This window comes from Sinohyriopsis cumingii, unplaced genomic scaffold, assembly GCF_028554795.1.
Source record: "Sinohyriopsis cumingii isolate HCF-2022 unplaced genomic scaffold, ASM2855479v2 utg001656l, whole genome shotgun sequence".
Taxonomy (NCBI): Eukaryota; Metazoa; Mollusca; class Bivalvia; order Unionida; family Unionidae; genus Sinohyriopsis; species Sinohyriopsis cumingii.
In genome coordinates, this window is record NW_028316032.1 from 223,933 (window position 1) to 247,033 (window position 23,101).

The window sequence follows — 23,101 nt, forward strand, 5'->3', positions numbered from 1 at the left end:
CGATGTCTGCAGTGTGGCAGTTTATAGTGATGGCTAGCACTGGGGCATCATGCCGCAGACATGTGGCATGATGTCCCACCCAGTCACTTTATCCTGAGACCCGGCCGACCAGTCCTAACACTAACCTCTTAATGCTGAGCTCCAAGCAAGGCAGCTGTTAGTACCATATTTGTAAGTCTTTGGTATGACTCGGCCGGGGATCGATCCCACGAACTCCCGCATCCGAGGCGTACGCTGTAATTACTAGGCCACCGGAGCTTTTAGGGATATTTGTTCATTGTCACGTAGTGAGTAGTAGCTAATGAGTTTTCAGTCCTTATGTCTGTATTTAAGTACGTGGAGTTGGACTATTTGGTCAGTCATATTTTGTATGTTCTTCTTGTAACATTATTCTTCAGATATATTTATTGTTGTGTTTAGATATTATTTGGAAGCAAACATTTGTTTGAATTATTCATTGGAGCCACAAAATGCTATGTGGGTTAAAATATTATTTTTGGCCTATTGTGAATTATTTCTAAAGAATTCTTGAAAATGCCATTGTGATATATCAGAACTGTTGGTAGACCAATGCATTTGAGGATGTAGATTTTATTCGGAAAATTCTATTCCTTTGGACTTGAAGATAACATTTTGGGATGATTTTGGATGCAATTCATAATGCTGTAAGTCCCTCTTACATTTTCATTTTACAACTTTGTTAACTGAATTATTTGTTCAGTACTACAAACCGTTTTGGTTTTGCTTAGGTTTGTTTTTTAGTGTATGACCATAGATTCGTAATACTATTGGGTAATTATGACTCATTCATTTCTCAGTTAACGAACTAATATGCAGCATTACTGGAAATGCAAATATGATGGCAGCAGTGGGGGACGCATTTACTGAATTTTGTTTTCATAACAAAAAACTCTTAATTCCAAAGACTTGTGCAATGAAATGATATTGACGTGAAATGTAAAGAAAAGCATTTTCGTTTGAACCGAGCTCTGGGCATCTATCTGCACCATAACTGCTAAACGTCATGTGATACAAATATGGCCGCACCCTTTAAATACGTAATGGAAAGGGCTACGCAGCAAAATCCGAGACTGACAAACTGACAGAATTTGGATGAGTAGTGCCCCAATCTCAGTCGCTAGAGCATCCGACATTTAATCTAAGGGTCATGGGTGAAAGTCCGAGGGTAGGTGGTTATGATTTAGCTTCCACTGATTTTCAATTGTTGTCAAAATGAATATAGATATACCTGCAAGTATTTCTCTCCTTTCCTAAGATGTCCCTAAATGAGAGCGTATCCACATGTCCATGCGAACGGGATAGAGTACCCAATTTAATCAACTCTAAGAGATGTTGATCATTCTGTCAGCATTTCTTCTTGATTCCAGTAAATCTAACGCATCCACTATATCATATGCAAATTGAATGCATTCATATTATGATACGAATATTATTAAAATATACGGACAGAAGCACAAAAGTCAACGCCAGTCTAAAAGCTCCACCTAACAGACAATATGTTTAAAGTAATGAGACACTACCACTGCAAGCTACTATCAGTTGTTTCGTGTTCTAAATTGTTTATTCAAACGTTGTAATGGAGACAAAACGAAGAATGCACCGTGAAGACGTATAAACACTTCTCGTTTCAATCAACAATAACTGCATGAGATATGCATGCAGGATGTGTTCACGGTTTTAATGGAGGTACGATCACCGCCTCTCGGACACCTGAATTCGGTGGTCACAACATCGCGGTATAGAATGCGATGATTGTATTGGTGAAAATACTAAGTCTTAAAATTAAATTGTTGCCGTCCAGTTTCGGATGCTCAATCTAAATGAATGAAAATATGGATTTTTTAAAAATGATTTATCAATTGCGAGTTTTGATAATAGTTCTCGATTTAAGTAAGCTAAAGAATGCAATGCATCGTTTGAGAATTAAATGCATTAATTTTACGATTCAAACAATAACATAATATATAATTCGCAATGTAACACAAATCTCAAAGGAATTTTAAAATCTGCGACTAAAAGTTAATATGTCTTAAAAAGAAGAGAAGAAAAGAGACTAGCACTGCAAGGTACTGTCAGTTCTTTCCTGTTCTGATGAGTTAGATGAAACTTTGCAACGTGGAGAAAATAAAGACTGCACCGTACATATGTGAAAGAAACCTATCTTAGATCAAGTCATGAAGGTTACAATAATGAGCTCACAGTTTTGTGGGAAGTATGATTACGGGCTATCGGACACTCGAAAGCAGTGGCCACAAGGATCGCGCAATCCGGTGCGGTGATATTAATGGTTAAAACACAAAAAAGAAGAATAAAAAAAAAATGACCAAAAGAAAAAAAGGAAAGAAAGAAAGATGTTAGTCGTAAAAATGAATTTTTGCTGACTTACAATTTTAGTTGCTAAATCAAAATGAAGAAATAATTCGGAAGAATTGTTTATCAGTATTTTGGAAATTCCCACAATTGATAATAATAATAATAATAATAATAATAATAATAATAACAATAATAAAAATAATAACAATAATAATATTAATAATGATAATAATAATAATAATAATAATAATAATAATAATAATAATAATAAAAATAATAACAATAATAATATTAATAATAATAATGATAATAATAATAATAATTATGTGGACTTAGTACAGCGCCTAAGACGTTAAAGCGCTAAGAGCTCGAAAATATTAGATAACAAACAAAAATATACACCAGTACAAGGATAGGATAGAAAAATCCCAACACGATTGAATTACAAAACAAAACGCTTTAATAGAAGTATATAGAATATGTAAATGAACCTACATATTTCATTCACTTTTTATCTGGATGGGTACATACAGGGTCACTACCATAATCAGTACCTTTCTGAGGGCTGTGTGGAAACCAGAAAGACATTGACAAGCTAATGAATTTGAAAAAGAGGATATCAAAATTCAACATAAAAATGATTATATGAGAAAATAAAAACGTTTCTGTGGGACATTTACCATCACACCTATTTGTAGCTAAATAGACGCGTGTACAAAGTGTAGTATAAATTTGTAATGGTATTAAAAATTGTACGCCCACCGTGGGACTCGAACTCACGACCCTCAGATTAAAAGTCTGATGCTCTACCGACTGAGCTAGGCGGGCTACTTGTTAATGCATGGTCGAATGTTGGCTCGGGTAGTTATGCGCAACATGGTTAATCGTTATCTCATCAACTTCACATAGCTAGCGTCTAGGATTGATTGGATCTTAGATGTTAGCCCCTTATGGAAACAATAATCCAGTTTATATGGCAATCAACCATTCACGGAGGAATTTAAATTTTGCTGCATAAGGAAATGCACAAATGTGTCATTAGCCGAGCAAGTTGCTAAAGTTAAGACTAATCATTGTTTCTTTGTGTTAACAGTTATGATTTTACAGTCCGGACAACACAAACACTATCCTTCTGCTCTTCTCTTAAATCTTCGCATTCTTTCCTTAATTTCTCTCAGTTAATTACACATGTGAAAATCACCTATCTTGAAATTTTTTGTTTCCAGAGAAAGCAATGCTTACACACTACATAATCAATTAAATAGTACCTGTAAGTTGATAAACTTGCTTCCAATTAATTGTTCTCTATACATATTTGTGATTTTCTTCTATGGATCGGTACAGGAGAAAATACATAAATACGGAAGGTGTGTGTTAGATGTGGTGGTTTTATTTCTACGACATGGGAGATTTGTGTGTGTGTGTGTGTGTGTGTGTGTGTTTGTGTGTGCATGTGATTTGTATTTTTAAGGTAGCTTTTAAGAATTTGTCAGTCATATCGCTACGATGTCTGCAGTGTGGCAGTTTATAGTGATGGCTAGCACTGGGGCATCATGCCGCAGACATGTGGCATGATGTCCCACCCAGTCACTTTATCCTGAGACCCGGCCGACCAGTCCTAACACTAACCTCTTAATGCTGAGCTCCAAGCAAGGCAGCTGTTAGTACCATATTTGTAAGTCTTTGGTATGACTCGGCCGGGGATCGATCCCACGAACTCCCGCATCCGAGGCGTACGCTGTAATTACTAGGCCACCGGAGCTTTTAGGGATATTTGTTCATTGTCACGTAGTGAGTAGTAGCTAATGAGTTTTCAGTCCTTATGTCTGTATTTAAGTACGTGGAGTTGGACTATTTGGTCAGTCATATTTTGTATGTTCTTCTTGTAACATTATTCTTCAGATATATTTATTGTTGTGTTTAGATATTATTTGGAAGCAAACATTTGTTTGAATTATTCATTGGAGCCACAAAATGCTATGTGGGTTAAAATATTATTTTTGGCCTATTGTGAATTATTTCTAAAGAATTCTTGAAAATGCCATTGTGATATATCAGAACTGTTGGTAGACCAATGCATTTGAGGATGTAGATTTTATTCGGAACATTCTATTCCTTTGGACTTGAAGATAACATTTTGGGATGATTTGGGATGCAATTCATAATGCTGTAAGTCCCTCTTACATTTTCATTTTACAACTTTGTTAACTGAATTATTTGTTCAGTATTACAAACCGTTTTGGTTTTGCTTAGGTTTGTTTTTTAGTGTATGACCATAGATTCGTAACACTATTGAGTAATTATGACTCATTCATCTCTCAGTTAACGAACTAATATGCAGCATTACTGGAAATGCAAATATGATATCAGCAGTGGGGGACGCATTTATTGAATTTTGTTTTCATAACAAAAAACTCTTAATTCCAAAGACTTGTGCAATGAAATGATATTGACGTGAAATGTAAAGAAAAGCATTTTCGTTTGAACCGAGCTCTGGGCATCTATCTGCACCATAACTGCTAAACGTCATGTGATACAAATATGGCCGCACCCTTTAAATATTTAATGGAAAGGGCTACGCAGCAAAATCCGAGACTGACAAACTGACAGAATTTGGATGAGTAGTGCCCCAATCTCAGTCGCTAGAGCATCCGACATTTAATCTAAGGGTCATGGGTGAAAGTCCGAGGGTAGGTGGTTATGATTTAGCTTCCACTGATTTTCAATTGTTGTCAAAATGAATATAGATATACCTGCAAGTATTTCTCTCCTTTCCTAAGATGTCCCTAAATGAGAGCGTATCCACATGTCCATGCGAACGGGATAGAGTACCCAATTTAATCAACTCTAAGAGATGTTGATCATTCTGTCAGCATTTCTTCTTGATTCCAGTAAATCTAACGCATCCACTATATCATATGCAAATTGAATGCATTCATATTATGATACGAATATTATTAAAATATACGGACAGAAGCACAAAAGTCAACGCCAGTCTAAAAGCTCCACCTAACAGACAATATGTTTAAAGTAATGAGACACTACCACTGCAAGCTACTATCAGTTGTTTCGTGTTCTAAATTGTTTATTCAAACGTTGTAATGGAGACAAAACGAAGAATGCACCGTGAAGACGTATAAACACTTCTCGTTTCAATCAACAATAACTGCATGAGATATGCATGCAGGATGTGTTCACGGTTTTAATGGAGGTACGATCACCGCCTCTCGGACACCTGAATTCGGTGGTCACAACATCGCGGTATAGAATGCGATGATTGTATTGGTGAAAATACTAAGTCTTAAAATTAAATTGTTGCCGTCCAGTTTCGGATGCTCAATCTAAATGAATGAAAATATGGATTTTTTAAAAATGATTTATCAATTGCGAGTTTTGATAATAGTTCTCGATTTAAGTAAGCTAAAGAATGCAATGCATCGTTTGAGAATTAAAGGCATTAATTTTACGATTCAAACAATAACATAATATGTAATTCGCAATGTAACACAAATCTCAAAGGAATTTTAAAATCTGCGACTAAAAGTTAATATGTCTTAAAAAGAAGAGAAGAAAAGAGACTAGCACTGCAAGGTACTGTCAGTTCTTTCCTGTTCTGATGAGTTAGATGAAACTTTGCAACGTGGAGAAAATAAAGACTGCACCGTACATATGTGAAAGAAACCTATCTTAGATCAAGTCATGAAGGTTACAATAATGAGTTCACAGTTTTGTGGGAAGTATGATTACGGGCTATCGGACACTCGAAAGCAGTGGCCACAAGGATCGCGCAATCCGGTGCGGTGATATTAATGGATAAAACACAAAAAAGAAGAATAAAAAAAAAATGACCAAAAAAAAAAAAGGAAAGAAAGAAAGATGTTAGTCGCAAAAATGAATTTTTGCTGACTTACAATTTTAGTTGCTAAATCAAAATGAAGAAATAATTCGGAAGAATTGTTTATCAGTATTTTGGAAATTCCCACAATTGATAAAAATAATAATAATAATAATAATAATAATAATAATAAAATTAATAATAACAATAATAAAAATAATAACAATAATAATATTAATAATGATAATAATAATAATAATATTAATAATAATAATAATAATAATAATAAAAATAATAACAATAATAATATTAATAATAATAATAATAATAATAATAATAATTATGTGGACTTAGTACAGCGCCTAAGACGTTAAAGCGCTAAGAGCTCGAAAATATTAGATAACAAACAAAAATATACACCAGTACAAGGATAGGATAGAAAAATCCCAACACGATTGAATTACAAAAGAAAACGCTTTAATAGAAGTATATAGAATATGTAAATGAACCTACATATTTCATTCACTTTTTATCTGGATGGGTACATACAGGGTCACTACCATAATCAGTACCTTTCTGAGGGCTGTGTGGAAACCAGAAAGACATTGACAAGCTAATGAATTTGAAAAAGAGGATATCAAAATTCAACATAAAAATGATTATATGAGAAAATAAAAACGTTTCTGTGGGACATTTACCATCACACCTATTTGTAGCTAAATAGACGCGTGTACAAAGTGTAGTATAAATTTGTAATGGTATTAAAAATTGTACGCCCACCGTGGGACTCGAACTCACGACCCTCAGATTAAAAGTCTGATGCTCTACCGACTGAGCTAGGCGGGCTACTTGTTAATGCATGGTCGAATGTTGGCTCGGGTAGTTATGCGCAACATGGTTAATCGTTATCTCATCAACTTCACATAGCTAGCGTCTAGGATTGATTGGATCTTAGATGTTAGCCCCTTATGGAAACAATAATCCAGTTTATATGGCAATCAACCATTCACGGAGGAATTTAAATTTTGCTGCATAAGGAAATGCACAAATGTGTCATTAGCCGAGCAAGTTGTTAAAGTTAAGACTAGTCATTGTTTCTTTGTGTTAACAGTTATGATTTTACAGTCCGGACAACACAAACACTATCCTTCTGCTCTTCTCTTAAATCTTCGCATTCTTTCCTTAATTTCTCTCAGTTAATTACACATGTGAAAATCACCTATCTTGAAATTTTTTGTTTCCAGAGAAAGCAATGCTTACACACTACATAATCAATTAAATAGTACCTGTAAGTTGATAAACTTGCTTCCAATTAATTGTTCTCTATACATATTTGTGATTTTCTTCTATGGATCGGTACAGGAGAAAATACATAAATACGGAAGGTGTGTGTTAGATGTGGTGGTTTTATTTCTACGACATGGGAGATTTGTGTGTGTGTGTGTGTGTGTTTGTGTGTGCATGTGATTTGTATTTTTAAGGTAGCTTTTAAGAATTTGTCAGTCATATCGCTACGATGTCTGCAGTGTGGCAGTTTATAGTGATGGCTAGCACTGGGGCATCATGCCGCAGACATGTGGCATGATGTCCCACCCAGTCACTTTATCCTGAGACCCGGCCGACCAGTCCTAACACTAACCTCTTAATGCTGAGCTCCAAGCAAGGCAGCTGTTAGTACCATATTTGTAAGTCTTTGGTATGACTCGGCCGGGGATCGATCCCACGAACTCCCGCATCCGAGGCGTACGCTGTAATTACTAGGCCACCGGAGCTTTTAGGGATATTTGTTCATTGTCACGTAGTGAGTAGTAGCTAATGAGTTTTCAGTCCTTATGTCTGTATTTAAGTACGTGGAGTTGGACTATTTGGTCAGTCATATTTTGTATGTTCTTCTTGTAACATTATTCTTCAGATATATTTATTGTTGTGTTTAGATATTATTTGGAAGCAAACATTTGTTTGAATTATTCATTGGAGCCACAAAATGCTATGTGGGTTAAAATATTATTTTTGGCCTATTGTGAATTATTTCTAAAGAATTCTTGAAAATGCCATTGTGATATATCAGAACTGTTGGTAGACCAATGCATTTGAGGATGTAGATTTTATTCGGAACATTCTATTCCTTTGGACTTGAAGATAACATTTTGGGATGATTTGGGATGCAATTCATAATGCTGTAAGTCCCTCTTACATTTTCATTTTACAACTTTGTTAACTGAATTATTTGTTCAGTATTACAAACCGTTTTGGTTTTGCTTAGGTTTGTTTTTTAGTGTATGACCATAGATTCGTAACACTATTGAGTAATTATGACTCATTCATCTCTCAGTTAACGAACTAATATGCAGCATTACTGGAAATGCAAATATGATGGCAGCAGTGGGGGACGCATTTATTGAATTTTGTTTTCATAACAAAAAACTCTTAATTCCAAAGACTTGTGCAATGAAATGATATTGACGTGAAATGTAAAGAAAAGCATTTTCGTTTGAACCGAGCTCTGGGCATCTATCTGCACCATAACTGCTAAACGTCATGTGATACAAATATGGCCGCACCCTTTAAATATTTAATGGAAAGGGCTACGCAGCAAAATCCGAGACTGACAAACTGACAGAATTTGGATGAGTAGTGCCCCAATCTCAGTCGCTAGAGCATCCGACATTTAATCTAAGGGTCATGGGTGAAAGTCCGAGGGTAGGTGGTTATGATTTAGCTTCCACTGATTTTCAATTGTTGTCAAAATGAATATAGATATACCTGCAAGTATTTCTCTCCTTTCCTAAGATGTCCCTAAATGAGAGCGTATCCACATGTCCATGCGAACGGGATAGAGTACCCAATTTAATCAACTCTAAGAGATGTTGATCATTCTGTCAGCATTTCTTCTTGATTCCAGTAAATCTAACGCATCCACTATATCATATGCAAATTGAATGCATTCATATTATGATACGAATATTATTAAAATATACGGACAGAAGCACAAAAGTCAACGCCAGTCTAAAAGCTCCACCTAACAGACAATATGTTTAAAGTAATGAGACACTACCACTGCAAGCTACTATCAGTTGTTTCGTGTTCTAAATTGTTTATTCAAACGTTGTAATGGAGACAAAACGAAGAATGCACCGTGAAGACGTATAAACACTTCTCGTTTCAATCAACAATAACTGCATGAGATATGCATGCAGGATGTGTTCACGGTTTTAATGGAGGTACGATCACCGCCTCTCGGACACCTGAATTCGGTGGTCACAACATCGCGGTATAGAATGCGATGATTGTATTGGTGAAAATACTAAGTCTTAAAATTAAATTGTTGCCGTCCAGTTTCGGATGCTCAATCTAAATGAATGAAAATATGGATTTTTTAAAAATGATTTATCAATTGCGAGTTTTGATAATAGTTCTCGATTTAAGTAAGCTAAAGAATGCAATGCATCGTTTGAGAATTAAATGCATTAATTTTACGATTCAAACAATAACATAATATGTAATTCGCAATGTAACACAAATCTCAAAGGAATTTTAAAATCTGCGACTAAAAGTTAATATGTCTTAAAAAGAAGAGAAGAAAAGAGACTAGCACTGCAAGGTACTGTCAGTTCTTTCCTGTTCTGATGAGTTAGATGAAACTTTGCAACGTGGAGAAAATAAAGACTGCACCGTACATATGTGAAAGAAACCTATCTTAGATCAAGTCATGAAGGTTACAATAATGAGTTCACAGTTTTGTGGGAAGTATGATTACGGGCTATCGGACACTCGAAAGCAGTGGCCACAAGGATCGCGCAATCCGGTGCGGTGATATTAATGGTTAAAACACAAAAAAGAAGAATAAAAAAAAAATGACCAAAAAAAAAAAAGGAAAGAAAGAAAGATGTTAGTCGTAAAAATGAATTTTTGCTGACTTACAATTTTAGTTGCTAAATCAAAATAAAGAAATAATTCGGAAGAATTGTTTATCAGTATTTTGGAAATTCCCACAATTGATAATAATAATAATAATAATAATAATAATAATAATAATAATAATAATAACAATAATAAAAATAATAACAATAATAATATTAATAATGATAATAATAATAATAATAATAATAATAATAATAATTATGTGGACTTAGTACAGCGCCTAAGACGTTAAAGCGCTAAGAGCTCGAAAATATTAGATAACAAACAAAAATATACACCAGTACAAGGATAGGATAGAAAAATCCCAACACTATTGAATTACAAAACAAAACGCTTTAATAGAAGTATATAGAATATGTAAATGAACTTACATATTTCATTCACTTTTTATCTGGATGGGTACATACAGGGTCACTACCATAATCAGTACCTTTCTGAGGGCTGTGTGGAAACCAGAAAGACATTGACAAGCTAATGAATTTGAAAAAGAGGATATCAAAATTCAACATAAAAATGATTATATGAGAAAATAAAAACGTTTCTGTGGGACATTTACCATCACACCTATTTGTAGCTAAATAGACGCGTGTACAAAGTGTAGTATAAATTTGTAATGGTATTAAAAATTGTACGCCCACCGTGGGACTCGAACTCACGACCCTCAGATTAAAAGTCTGATGCTCTACCGACTGAGCTAGGCGGGCTACTTGTTAATGCATGGTCGAATGTTGGCTCGGGTAGTTATGCGCAACATGGTTAATCGTTATCTCATCAACTTCACATAGCTAGCGTCTAGGATTGATTGGATCTTAGATGTTAGCCCCTTATGGAAACAATAATCCAGTTTATATGGCAATCAACCATTCACGGAGGAATTTAAATTTTGCTGCATAAGGAAATGCACAAATGTGTCATTAGCCGAGCAAGTTGTTAAAGTTAAGACTAGTCATTGTTTCTTTGTGTTAACAGTTATGATTTTACAGTCCGGACAACACAAACACTATCCTTCTGCTCTTCTCTTAAATCTTCGCATTCTTTCCTTAATTTCTCTCAGTTAATTACACATGTGAAAATCACCTATCTTGAAATTTTTTGTTTCCAGAGAAAGCAATGCTTACACACTACATAATCAATTAAATAGTACCTGTAAGTTGATAAACTTGCTTCCAATTAATTGTTCTCTATACATATTTGTGATTTTCTTCTATGGATCGGTACAGGAGAAAATACATAAATACGGAAGGTGTGTGTTAGATGTGGTGGTTTTATTTCTACGACATGGGAGATTTGTGTGTGTGTGTGTGTGTGTTTGTGTGTGCATGTGATTTGTATTTTTAAGGTAGCTTTTAAGAATTTGTCAGTCATATCGCTACGATGTCTGCAGTGTGGCAGTTTATAGTGATGGCTAGCACTGGTTCATCATGCCGCAGACATGTGGCATGATGTCCCACCCAGTCACTTTATCCTGAGACCCGGCCGACCAGTCCTAACACTAACCTCTTAATGCTGAGCTCCAAGCAAGGCAGCTGTTAGTACCATATTTGTAAGTCTTTGGTATGACTCGGCCGGGGATCGATCCCACGAACTCCCGCATCCGAGGCGTACGCTGTAATTACTAGGCCACCGGAGCTTTTAGGGTTATTTGTTCATTGTCACGTAGTGAGTAGTAGCTAATGAGTTTTCAGTCCTTATGTCTTTATTTAAGTACGTGGAGTTGGACTATTTGGTCAGTCATATTTTGTATGTTCTTCTTGTAACATTATTCTTCAGATATATTTATTGTTGTGTTTAGATATTATTTGGAAGCAAACATTTGTTTGAATTATTCATTGGAGCCACAAAATGCTATGTGGGTTAAAATATTATTTTTGGCCTATTGTGAATTATTTCTAAAGAATTCTTGAAAATGCCATTGTGATATATCAGAACTGTTGGTAGACCAATGCATTTGAGGATGTAGATTTTATTCGGAACATTCTATTCCTTTGGACTTGAAGATAACATTTTGGGATGATTTTGGATGCAATTCATAATGCTGTAAGTCCCTCTTACATTTTCGTTTTACAACTTTGTTAACTGAATTATTTGTTCAGTATTACAAACCGTTTTGGTTTTGCTTAGGTTTGTTTTTTAGTGTATGACCATAGATTCGTAACACTATTGAGTAATTATGACTCATTCATCTCTCAGTTAACGAACTAATATGCAGCATTACTGGAAATGCAAATATGATGGCAGCAGTGGGGGACGCATTTGTTGAATTTTGTTTTCATAACAAAAAACTCTTAATTCCAAAGACTTGTGCAATGAAATGATATTGACGTGAAATGTAAAGAAAAGCATTTTCGTTTGAACCGAGCTCTGGGCATCTATCTGCACCATAACTGCTAAACGTCATGTGATACAAATATGGCCGCACCCTTTAAATACGTAATGGAAAGGGCTACGCAGCAAAATCCGAGACTGACAAACTGACAGAATTTGGATGAGTAGTGCCCCAATCTCAGTCGCTAGAGCATCCGACATTTAATCTAAGGGTCATGGGTGAAAGTCCGAGGGTAGGTGGTTATGATTTAGCTTCCACTGATTTTCAATTGTTGTCAAAATGAATATAGATATACCTGCAAGTATTTCTCTCCTTTCCTAAGATGTCCCTAAATGAGAGCGTATCCACATGTCCATGCGAACGGGATAGAGTACCCAATTTAATCAACTCTAAGAGATGTTGATCATTCTGTCAGCATTTCTTCTTGATTCCAGTAAATCTAACGCATCCACTATATCATATGCAAATTGAATGCATTCATATTATGATACGAATATTATTAAAATATACGGACAGAAGCACAAAAGTCAACGCCAGTCTAAAAGCTCCACCTAACAGACAATATGTTTAAAGTAATGAGACACTACCACTGCAAGCTACTATCAGTTGTTTCGTGTTCTAAATTGTTTATTCAAACGTTGTAATGGAGACAAAACGAAGAATGCACCGTGAAGACGTATAAACACTTCTCGTTTCAATCAACAATAACTGCATGAGATATGCACGCAGGATGTGTTCACGGTTTTAATGGAGGTACGATCACCGCCTCTCGGACACCTGAATTCGGTGGTCACAACATCGCGGTATAGAATGCGATGATTGTATTGGTGAAAATACTAAGTCTTAAAATTAAATTGTTGCCGTCCAGTTTCGGATGCTCAATCTAAATGAATGAAAATATGGATTTTTTAAAAATGATTTATCAATTGCGAGTTTTGATAATAGTTCTCGATTTAAGTAAGCTAAAGAATGCAATGCATCGTTTGAGAATTAAATGCATTAATTTTACGATTCAAACAATAACATAATATGTAATTCGCAATGTAACACAAATCTCAAAGGAATTTTAAAATCTGCGACTAAAAGTTAATATGTCTTAAAAAGAAGAGAAGAAAAGAGACTAGCACTGCAAGGTACTGTCAGTTCTTTCCTGTTCTGATGAGTTAGATGAAACTTTGCAACGTGGAGAAAATAAAGACTGCACCGTACATATGTGAAAGAAACCTATCTTAGATCAAGTCATGAAGGTTACAATAATGAGTTCACAGTTTTGTGGGAAGTATGATTACGGGCTATCGGACACTCGAAAGCAGTGGCCACAAGGATCGCGCAATCCGGTGCGGTGATATTAATGGTTAAAACACAAAAAAGAAGAATAAAAAAAAAATGACCAAAAAAAAAAAAGGAAAGAAAGAAAGATGTTAGTCGTAAAAATGAATTTTTGCTGACTTACAATTTTAGCTGCTAAATCAAAATGAAGAAATAATTCGGAAGAATTGTTTATCAGTATTTTGGAAATTCCCACAATTGATAATAATAATAATAATAATAATAATAATAATAATAATAATAATAATAATAATAAAAATAATAATAATAATAATAATAATAATAATAATAATAATAATAATAATAATAATAATAAAATAATAACAATAATAATATTAATTATAATAATAATAATAATAATAATAATAATAATAATAATAATAATTATGTGGACTTAGTACAGCGCCTAAGACGTTAAAGCGCTAAGAGCTCGAAAGTATTAGATAACAAACAAAAATATACACCAGTACAAGGATAGGATAGAAAAATCCCAACACTATTGAATTACAAAACAAAACGCTTCAATAGAAGTATATAGAATATGTAAATGAACTTACATATTTCATTCACTTTTTATCTGGATGGGTACATACAGGGTCACTACCATAATCAGTACCTTTCTGAGGGCTGTGTGGAAACCAGAAAGACATTGACAAGCTAATGAATTTGAAAAAGAGGATATCAAAATTCAACATAAAAATGATTATATGAGAAAATGAAAACGTTTCTGTGGGACATTTACCATCACACCTATTTGTAGCTAAATAGACGCGTGTACAAAGTGTAGTATAAATTTGTACTGGTATTAAAAATTGTACGCCCACCGTGGGACTCGAACTCACGACCCTCAGATTAAAAGTCTGATGTTCTACCGACTGAGCTAGGCGGGCTACTTGTTAATGCATGGTCGAATGTTGGCTCGGGTAGTTATGCGCAACATGGTTAATCGTTATCTCATCAACTTCACATAGCTAGCGTCTAGGATTGATTGGATCTTAGATGTTAGCCCCTTATGGAAACAATAATCCAGTTTATATGGCAATCAACCATTCACGGAGGAATTTAAATTTTGCTGCATAAGGAAATGCACAAATGTGTCATTAGCCGAGCAAGTTGCTAAAGTTAAGACTAATCATTGTTTGTTTGTGTTAACAGTTATGATTTTACAGTCCGGACAACACAAACACTATCCTTCTGCTCTTCTCTTAAATCTTCGCATTCTTTCCTTAATTTCTCTCAGTTAATTACACATGTGAAAATCACCTATCTTGAAATTTTTTGTTTCCAGAGAAAGCAATGCTTACACACTACATAATCAATTAAATAGTACCTGTAAGTTGATAAACTTGCTTCCAATTAATTGTTCTCTATACATATTTGTGATTTTCTTCTATGGATCGGTACAGGAGAAAATACATAAATACGGAAGGTGTGTGTTAGATGTGGTGGTTTTATTTCTACGACATGAGAGATTTGTGTGTGTGTGTGTGTGTTTGTGTGTGCATGTGATTTGTATTTTTAAGGTAGCTTTTAAGAATTTGTCAGTCATATCGCTACGATGTCTGCAGTGTGGCAGTTTATAGTGATGGCTAGCACTGGGGCATCATGCCGCAGACATGTGGTATGATGTCCCACCCAGTCACTTTATCCTGAGACCCGGCCGACCAGTCCTAACACTAACCTCTTAATGCTGAGCTCCAAGCAAGGCAGCTGTTAGTACCATATTTGTAAGTCTTTGGTATGACTCGGCCGGGGATCGATCCCACGAACTCCCGCATCCGAGGCGTACGCTGTAATTACTAGGCCACCGGAGCTTTTAGGGATATTTGTTCATTGTCACGTAGTGAGTAGTAGCTAATGAGTTTTCAGTCCTTATGTCTGTATTTAAGTACGTGGAGTTGGACTATTTGGTCAGTCATATTTTGTATGTTCTTCTTGTAACATTATTCTTCAGATATATTTATTGTTGTGTTTAGATATTATTTGGAAGCAAACATTTGTTTGAATTATTCATTGGAGCCACAAAATGCTATGTGGGTTAAAATATTATTTTTGGCCTATTGTGAATTATTTCTAAAGAATTCTTGAAAATGCCATTGTGATATATCAGAACTGTTGGTAGACCAATGCATTTGAGGATGTAGATTTTATTCGGAACATTCTATTCCTTTGGACTTGAAGATAACATTTTGGGATGATTTTGGATGCAATTCATAATGCTGTAAGTCCCTCTTACATTTTCATTTTACAACTTTGTTAACTGAATTATTTGTTCAGTATTACAAACCGTTTTGGTTTTGCTTAGGTTTGTTTTTTAGTGTATGACCATAGATTCGTAATACTATTGGGTAATTATGACTCATTCATTTCTCAGTTAACGAACTAATATGCAGCATTACTGGAAATGCAAATATGATGGCAGCAGTGGGGGACGCATTTACTGAATTTTGTTTTCATAACAAAAAACTCTTAATTCCAAAGACTTGTGCAATGAAATGATATTGACGTGAAATGTAAAGAAAAGCATTTTCGTTTGAACCGAGCTCTGGGCATCTATCTGCACCATAACTGCTAAACGTCATGTGATACAAATATGGCCGCACCCTTTAAATACGTAATGGAAAGGGCTACGCAGCAAAATCCGAGACTGACAAACTGACAGAATTTGGATGAGTAGTGCCCCAATCTCAGTCGCTAGAGCATCCGACATTTAATCTAAGGGTCATGGGTGAAAGTCCGAGGGTAGGTGGTTATGATTTAGCTTCCACTGATTTTCAATTGTTGTCAAAATGAATATAGATATACCTGCAAGTATTTCTCTCCTTTCCTAAGATGTCCCTAAATGAGAGCGTATCCACATGTCCATGCGAACGGGATAGAGTACCCAATTTAATCAACTCTAAGAGATGTTGATCATTCTGTCAGCATTTCTTCTTGATTCCAGTAAATCTAACGCATCCACTATATCATATGCAAATTGAATGCATTCATATTATGATACGAATATTATTAAAATATACGGACAGAAGCACAAAAGTCAACGCCAGTCTAAAAGCTCCACCTAACAGACAATATGTTTAAAGTAATGAGACACTACCACTGCAAGCTACTATCAGTTGTTTCGTGTTCTAAATTGTTTATTCAAACGTTGTAATGGAGACAAAACGAAGAATGCACCGTGAAGACGTATAAACACTTCTCGTTTCAATCAACAATAACTGCATGAGATATGCATGCAGGATGTGTTCACGGTTTTAATGGAGGTACGATCACCGCCTCTCGGACACCTGAATTCGGTGGTCACAACATCGCGGTATAGAATGCGATGATTGTATTGGTGAAAATACTAAGTCTTAAAATTAAATTGTTGCCGTCCAGTTTCGGATGCTCAATCTAAATGAATGAAAATATGGATTTTTTAAAAATGATTTATCAATTGCGAGTTTTGATAATAGTTCTCGATTTAAGTAAGCTAAAGAATGCAATGCATCGTTTGAGAATTAAATGCATTAATTTTACGATTCAAACAATAACATAATATGTAATTCGCAATGTAACACAAATCTCAAAGGAATTTTAAAATCTGCGACTAAAAGTTAATATGTCTTAAAAAGAGAGAAGAAAAGAGACTAGCACTGCAAGGTACTGTCAGTTCTTTCCTGTTCTGATGAGTTAGATGAAACTTTGCAACGTGGAGAAAATAAAGACTGCACCGTACATATGTGAAAGAAACCTATCTTAGATCAAGTCATGAAGGTTACAATAATGAGTTCACAGTTTTGTGGGAAGTATGATTACGGGCTATCGGACACTCGAAAGCAGTGGCCACAAGGATCGCGCAATCCGGTGCGGTGATATTAATGGTTAAAACACAAAAAAGAAGAATAAAAAAAAAATGACCAAAAAAAAAAAAAAAGGAAAGAAAGAAAGATGTTAGTCGTAAAAATGAATTTTTGCTGACTTACAATTTTAGTTGCTAAATCAAAATGAAGAAATAATTCGGAAGAATTGTTTATCAGTATTTTGGAAATTCCCACAATTGATAATAATAATAATAATAATAATAATAATAATAATAATAACAATAATAATAATAATAATAATAATAATAATAATAATAATAATAATAAAATAATAACAATAATAATATTAATTATAATAATTGTAATAATAATAATAATAATAATTATGTGGACTTAGTACAGCGCCTAAGACGTTAAAGCGCTAAGAGCTCGAAAGTATTAGATAACAAACAAAAATATACACCAGTACAAGGATAGGATAGAAAAATCCCAACACTATTGAATTACAAAACAAAACGCTTCAATAGAAGTATATAGAATATGTAAATGAACTTACATATTTCATTCACTTTTTATCTGGATGGGTACATACAGGGTCACTACCATAATCAGTACCTTTCTGAGGGCTGTGTGGAAACCAGAAAGACATTGACAAGCTAATGAATTTGAAAAAGAGGATATCAAAATTCAACATAAAAATGATTATATGAGAAAATGAAAACGTTTCTGTGGGACATTTACCATCACACCTATTTGTAGCTAAATAGACGCGTGTACAAAGTGTAGTATAAATTTGTACTGGTATTAAAAATTGTACGCCCACCGTGGGACTCGAACTCACGACCCTCAGATTAAAAGTCTGATGCTCTACCGACTGAGCTAGGCGGGCTACTTGTTAATGCATGGTCGAATGTTGGCTCGGGTAGTTATGCGCAACATGGTTAATCGTTATCTCATCAACTTCACATAGCTAGCGTCTAGGATTGATTGGATCTTAGATGTTAGCCCCTTATGGAAACAATAATCCAGTTTATATGGCAATCAACCATTCACGGAGGAATTTAAATTTTGCTGCATAAGGAAATGCACAAATGTGTCATTAGCCGAGCAAGTTGCTAAAGTTAAGACTAGTCATTGTTTCTTTGTGTTAACAGTTATGATTTTACAGTCCGGACAACACAAACACTATCCTTCTGCTCTTCTCTTAAATCTTCGCATTCTTTCCTTAATTTCTCTCAGTTAATTACACATGTGAAAATCACCTATCTTGAAATTTTTTGTTTCCAGAGAAAGCAATGCTTACACACTACATAATCAATTAAATAGTACCTGTAAGTTGATAAACTTGCTTCCAATTAATTGTTCTCTATACATATTTGTGATTTTCTTCTATGGATCGGTACAGGAGAAAATACATAAATACGGAAGGTGTGTGTTAGATGTGGTGGTTTTATTTCTACGACATGGGAGATTTGTGTGTGTGTGTGTGTGTGTTTGTGTGTGCATGTGATTTGTATTTTTAAGGTAGCTTTTAAGAATTTGTCAGTCATATCGCTACGATGTCTGCAGTGTGGCAGTTTATAGTGATGGCTAGCACTGGGGCATCATGCCGCAGACATGTGGCATGATGTCCCACCCAGTCACTTTATCCTGAGACCCGGCCGACCAGTCCTAACACTAACCTCTTAATGCTGAGCTCCAAGCAAGGCAGCTGTTAGTACCATATTTGTAAGTCTTTGGTATGACTCGGCCGGGGATCGATCCCACGAACTCCCGCATCCGAGGCGTACGCTGTAATTACTAGGCCACCGGAGCTTTTAGGGATATTTGTTCATTGTCACGTAGTGAGTAGTAGCTAATGAGTTTTCAGTCCTTATGTCTTTATTTAAGTACGTGGAGTTGGACTATTTGGTCAGTCATATTTTGTATGTTCTTCTTGTAACATTATTCTTCAGACATATTTATTGTTGTGTTTAGATATTATTTGGAAGCAAACATTTGTTTGAATTATTCATTGGAGCCACAAAATGCTATGTGGGTTAAAATATTATTTTTGGCCTATTGTGAATTATTTCTAAAGAATTCTTGAAAATGCCATTGTGATATATCAGAACTGTTGGTAGACCAATGCATTTGAGGATGTAGATTTTATTCGGAACATTCTATTCCTTTGGACTTGAAGATAACATTTTGGGATGATTTGGGATGCAATTCATAATGCTGTAAGTCCCTCTTACATTTTCATTTTACAACTTTGTTAACTGAATTATTTGTTCAGTATTACAAACCGTTTTGGTTTTGCTTAGGTTTGTTTTTTAGTGTATGACCATAGATTCGTAATACTATTGGGTAATTATGACTCATTCATTTCTCAGTTAACGAACTAATATGCAGCATTACTGGAAATGCAAATATGATGGCAGCAGTGGGGGACGCATTTACTGAATTTTGTTTTCATAACAAAAAACTCTTAATTCCAAAGACTTGTGCAATGAAATGATATTGACGTGAAATGTAAAGAAAAGCATTTTCGTTTGAACCGAGCTCTGGGCATCTATCTGCACCATAACTGCTAAACGTCATGTGATACAAATATGGCCGCGCCCTTTAAATATGTAATGGAAAGGGCTACGCAGCAAAATCCGAGACTGACAAACTGACAGAATTTGGATGAGTAGTGCCCCAATCTCAGTCGCTAGAGCATCCGACATTTAATCTAAGGGTCATGGGTGAAAGTCCGAGGGTAGGTGGTTATGATTTAGCTTCCACTGATTTTCAATTGTTGTCAAAATGAATATAGATATACCTGCAAGTATTTCTCTCCTTTCCTAAAATGTCCCTAAATGAGAGCGTATCCACATGTCCATGCGAACGGGATAGAGTACCCAATTTAATCAACTCTAAGAGATGTTGATCATTCTGTCAGCATTTCTTCTTGATTCCAGTAAATCTAACGCATCCACTATATCATATGCAAATTGAATGCATTCATATTATGATACGAATATTATTAAAATATACGGACAGAAGCACAAAAGTCAACGCCAGTCTAAAAGCTCCACCTAACAGACAATATGTTTAAAGTAATGAGACACTACCACTGCAAGCTACTATCAGTTGTTTCGTGTTCTAAATTGTTTATTCAAACGTTGTAATGGAGACAAAACGAAGAATGCACCGTGAAGACGTATAAACACTTCTCGTTTCAATCAACAATAACTGCATGAGATATGCATGCAGGATGTGTTCACGGTTTTAATGGAGGTACGATCACCGCCTCTCGGACACCTGAATTCGGTGGTCACAACATCGCGGTATAGAATGCGATGATTGTATTGGTGAAAATACTAAGTCTTAAAATTAAATTGTTGCCGTCCAGTTTCGGATGCTCAATCTAAATGAATGAAAATATGGATTTTTTAAAAATGATTTATCAATTGCGAGTTTTGATAATAGTTCTCGATTTAAGTAAGCTAAAGAATGCAATGCATCGTTTGAGAATTAAATGCATTAATTTTACGATTCAAACAATAACATAATATGTAATTCGCAATGTAACACAAATCTCAAAGGAATTTTAAAATCTGCGACTAAAAGTTAATATGTCTTAAAAAGAAGAGAAGAAAAGAGACTAGCACTGCAAGGTACTGTCAGTTCTTTCCTGTTCTGATGAGTTAGATGAAACTTTGCAACGTGGAGAAAATAAAGACTGCACCGTACATATGTGAAAGAAACCTATCTTAGATCAAGTCATGAAGGTTACAATAATGAGTTCACAGTTTTGTGGGAAGTATGATTAAGGGCTATCGGACACTCGAAAGCAGTGGCCACAAGGATCGCGCAATCCGGTGCGGTGATATTAATGGTTAAAACACAAAAAAGAAGTATAAAAAAAAATGACCAAAAAAAAAAAAGGAAAGAAAGAAAGATGTTAGTCGTAAAAATGAATTTTTGCTGACTTACAATTTTAGTTGCTAAATCAAAATGAAGAAATAATTCGGAAGAATTGTTTATCAGTATTTTGGAAATTCCCACAATTGATAATAATAATAATAATAATAATAATAATAATAATAATAATAATAATAATAATAATAAAAATAATAACAATAATAATATTAATAATAATAATAATAATAATAATAATAATAATAATAATAATAAAAAAATAATAACAATAATAATATTAATAATAATAATAATAATAATAATAATAATAATAATAATAATAATTATGTGGACTTAGTACAGCGCCTAAGACGTTAAAGCGCTAAGAGCTCGAAAGTATTAGATAACAAACAAAAATATACACCAGTACAAGGATAGGATAGAAAAATCCCAACACTATTGAATTACAAAACAAAACGCTTCAATAGAAGTATATAGAATATGTAAATGAACTTACATATTTCATTCACTTTTTATCTGGATGGGTACATACAGGGTCACTACCATAATCAGTACCTTTCTGAGGGCTGTGTGGAAACCAGAAAGACATTGACAAGCTAATGAATTTGAAAAAGAGGATATCAAAATTCAACATAAAAATGATTATATGAGAAAATGAAAACGTTTCTGTGGGACATTTACCATCACACCTATTTGTAGCTAAATAGACGCGTGTACAAAGTGTAGTATAAATTTGTAATGGTATTAAAAATTGTACGCCCACCGTGGGACTCGAACTCACGACCCTCAGATTAAAAGTCTGATGCTCTACCGACTGAGCTAGGCGGGCTACTTGTTAATGCATGGTCGAATGTTGGCTCGGGTAGTTATGCGCAACATGGTTAATCGTTATCTCATCAACTTCACATAGCTAGCGTCTAGGATTGATTGGATCTTAGATGTTAGCCCCTTATGGAAACAATAATCCAGTTTATATGGCAATCAACCATTCACGGAGGAATTTAAATTTTGCTGCATAAGGAAATGCACAAATGTGTCATTAGCCGAGCAAGTTGTTAAAGTTAAGACTAGTCATTGTTTCTTTGTGTTAACAGTTATGATTTTACAGTCCGGACAACACAAACACTATCCTTCTGCTCTTCTCTTAAATCTTCGCATTCTTTCCTTAATTTCTCTCAGTTAATTACACATGTGAAAATCACCTATCTTGAAATTTTTTGTTTCCAGAGAAAGCAATGCTTACACACTACATAATCAATTAAATAGTACCTGTAAGTTGATAAACTTGCTTCCAATTAATTGTTCTCTATACATATTTGTGATTTTCTTCTATGGATCGGTACAGGAGAAAATACATAAATACGGAAGGTGTGTGTTAGATGTGGTGGTTTTATTTCTACGACATGGGAGATTTGTGTGTGTGTGTGTGTGTTTGTGTGTGCATGTGATTTGTATTTTTAAGGTAGCTTTTAAGAATTTGTCAGTCATATCGCTACGATGTCTGCAGTGTGGCAGTTTATAGTGATGGCTAGCACTGGGGCATCATGCCGCAGACATGTGGCATGATGTCCCACCCAGTCACTTTATCCTGAGACCCGGCCGACCAGTCCTAACACTAACCTCTTAATGCTGAGCTCCAAGCAA

The 23,101-nt window shown here is 34.8% G+C and overlaps 5 non-coding genes across 5 annotated transcripts; all 5 read right to left on the bottom strand.

Moving 5' to 3' along the window:
• Positions 1 to 3,089: 3,089 nt before the first annotated feature.
• Positions 3,090 to 3,162, bottom strand: Trnak-uuu (transfer RNA lysine (anticodon UUU)). Its single transcript has one exon. It is a non-coding gene; the product is annotated as a tRNA-Lys (tRNA).
• Positions 3,163 to 6,942: 3,780 nt separating this feature from the next.
• Trnak-uuu (transfer RNA lysine (anticodon UUU)) lies at positions 6,943 to 7,015 on the bottom strand. The gene has a single exon. It is a non-coding gene; the product is annotated as a tRNA-Lys (tRNA).
• Positions 7,016 to 10,721: 3,706 nt separating this feature from the next.
• On the bottom strand, positions 10,722 to 10,794 carry Trnak-uuu (transfer RNA lysine (anticodon UUU)). The gene has a single exon. It is a non-coding gene; the product is annotated as a tRNA-Lys (tRNA).
• Positions 10,795 to 18,364: 7,570 nt separating this feature from the next.
• Trnak-uuu (transfer RNA lysine (anticodon UUU)) lies at positions 18,365 to 18,437 on the bottom strand. Its single transcript has one exon. It is a non-coding gene; the product is annotated as a tRNA-Lys (tRNA).
• Positions 18,438 to 22,213: 3,776 nt separating this feature from the next.
• On the bottom strand, positions 22,214 to 22,286 carry Trnak-uuu (transfer RNA lysine (anticodon UUU)). The gene has a single exon. It is a non-coding gene; the product is annotated as a tRNA-Lys (tRNA).
• Between the last annotated feature and the right edge of the window lie 815 nt (positions 22,287 to 23,101).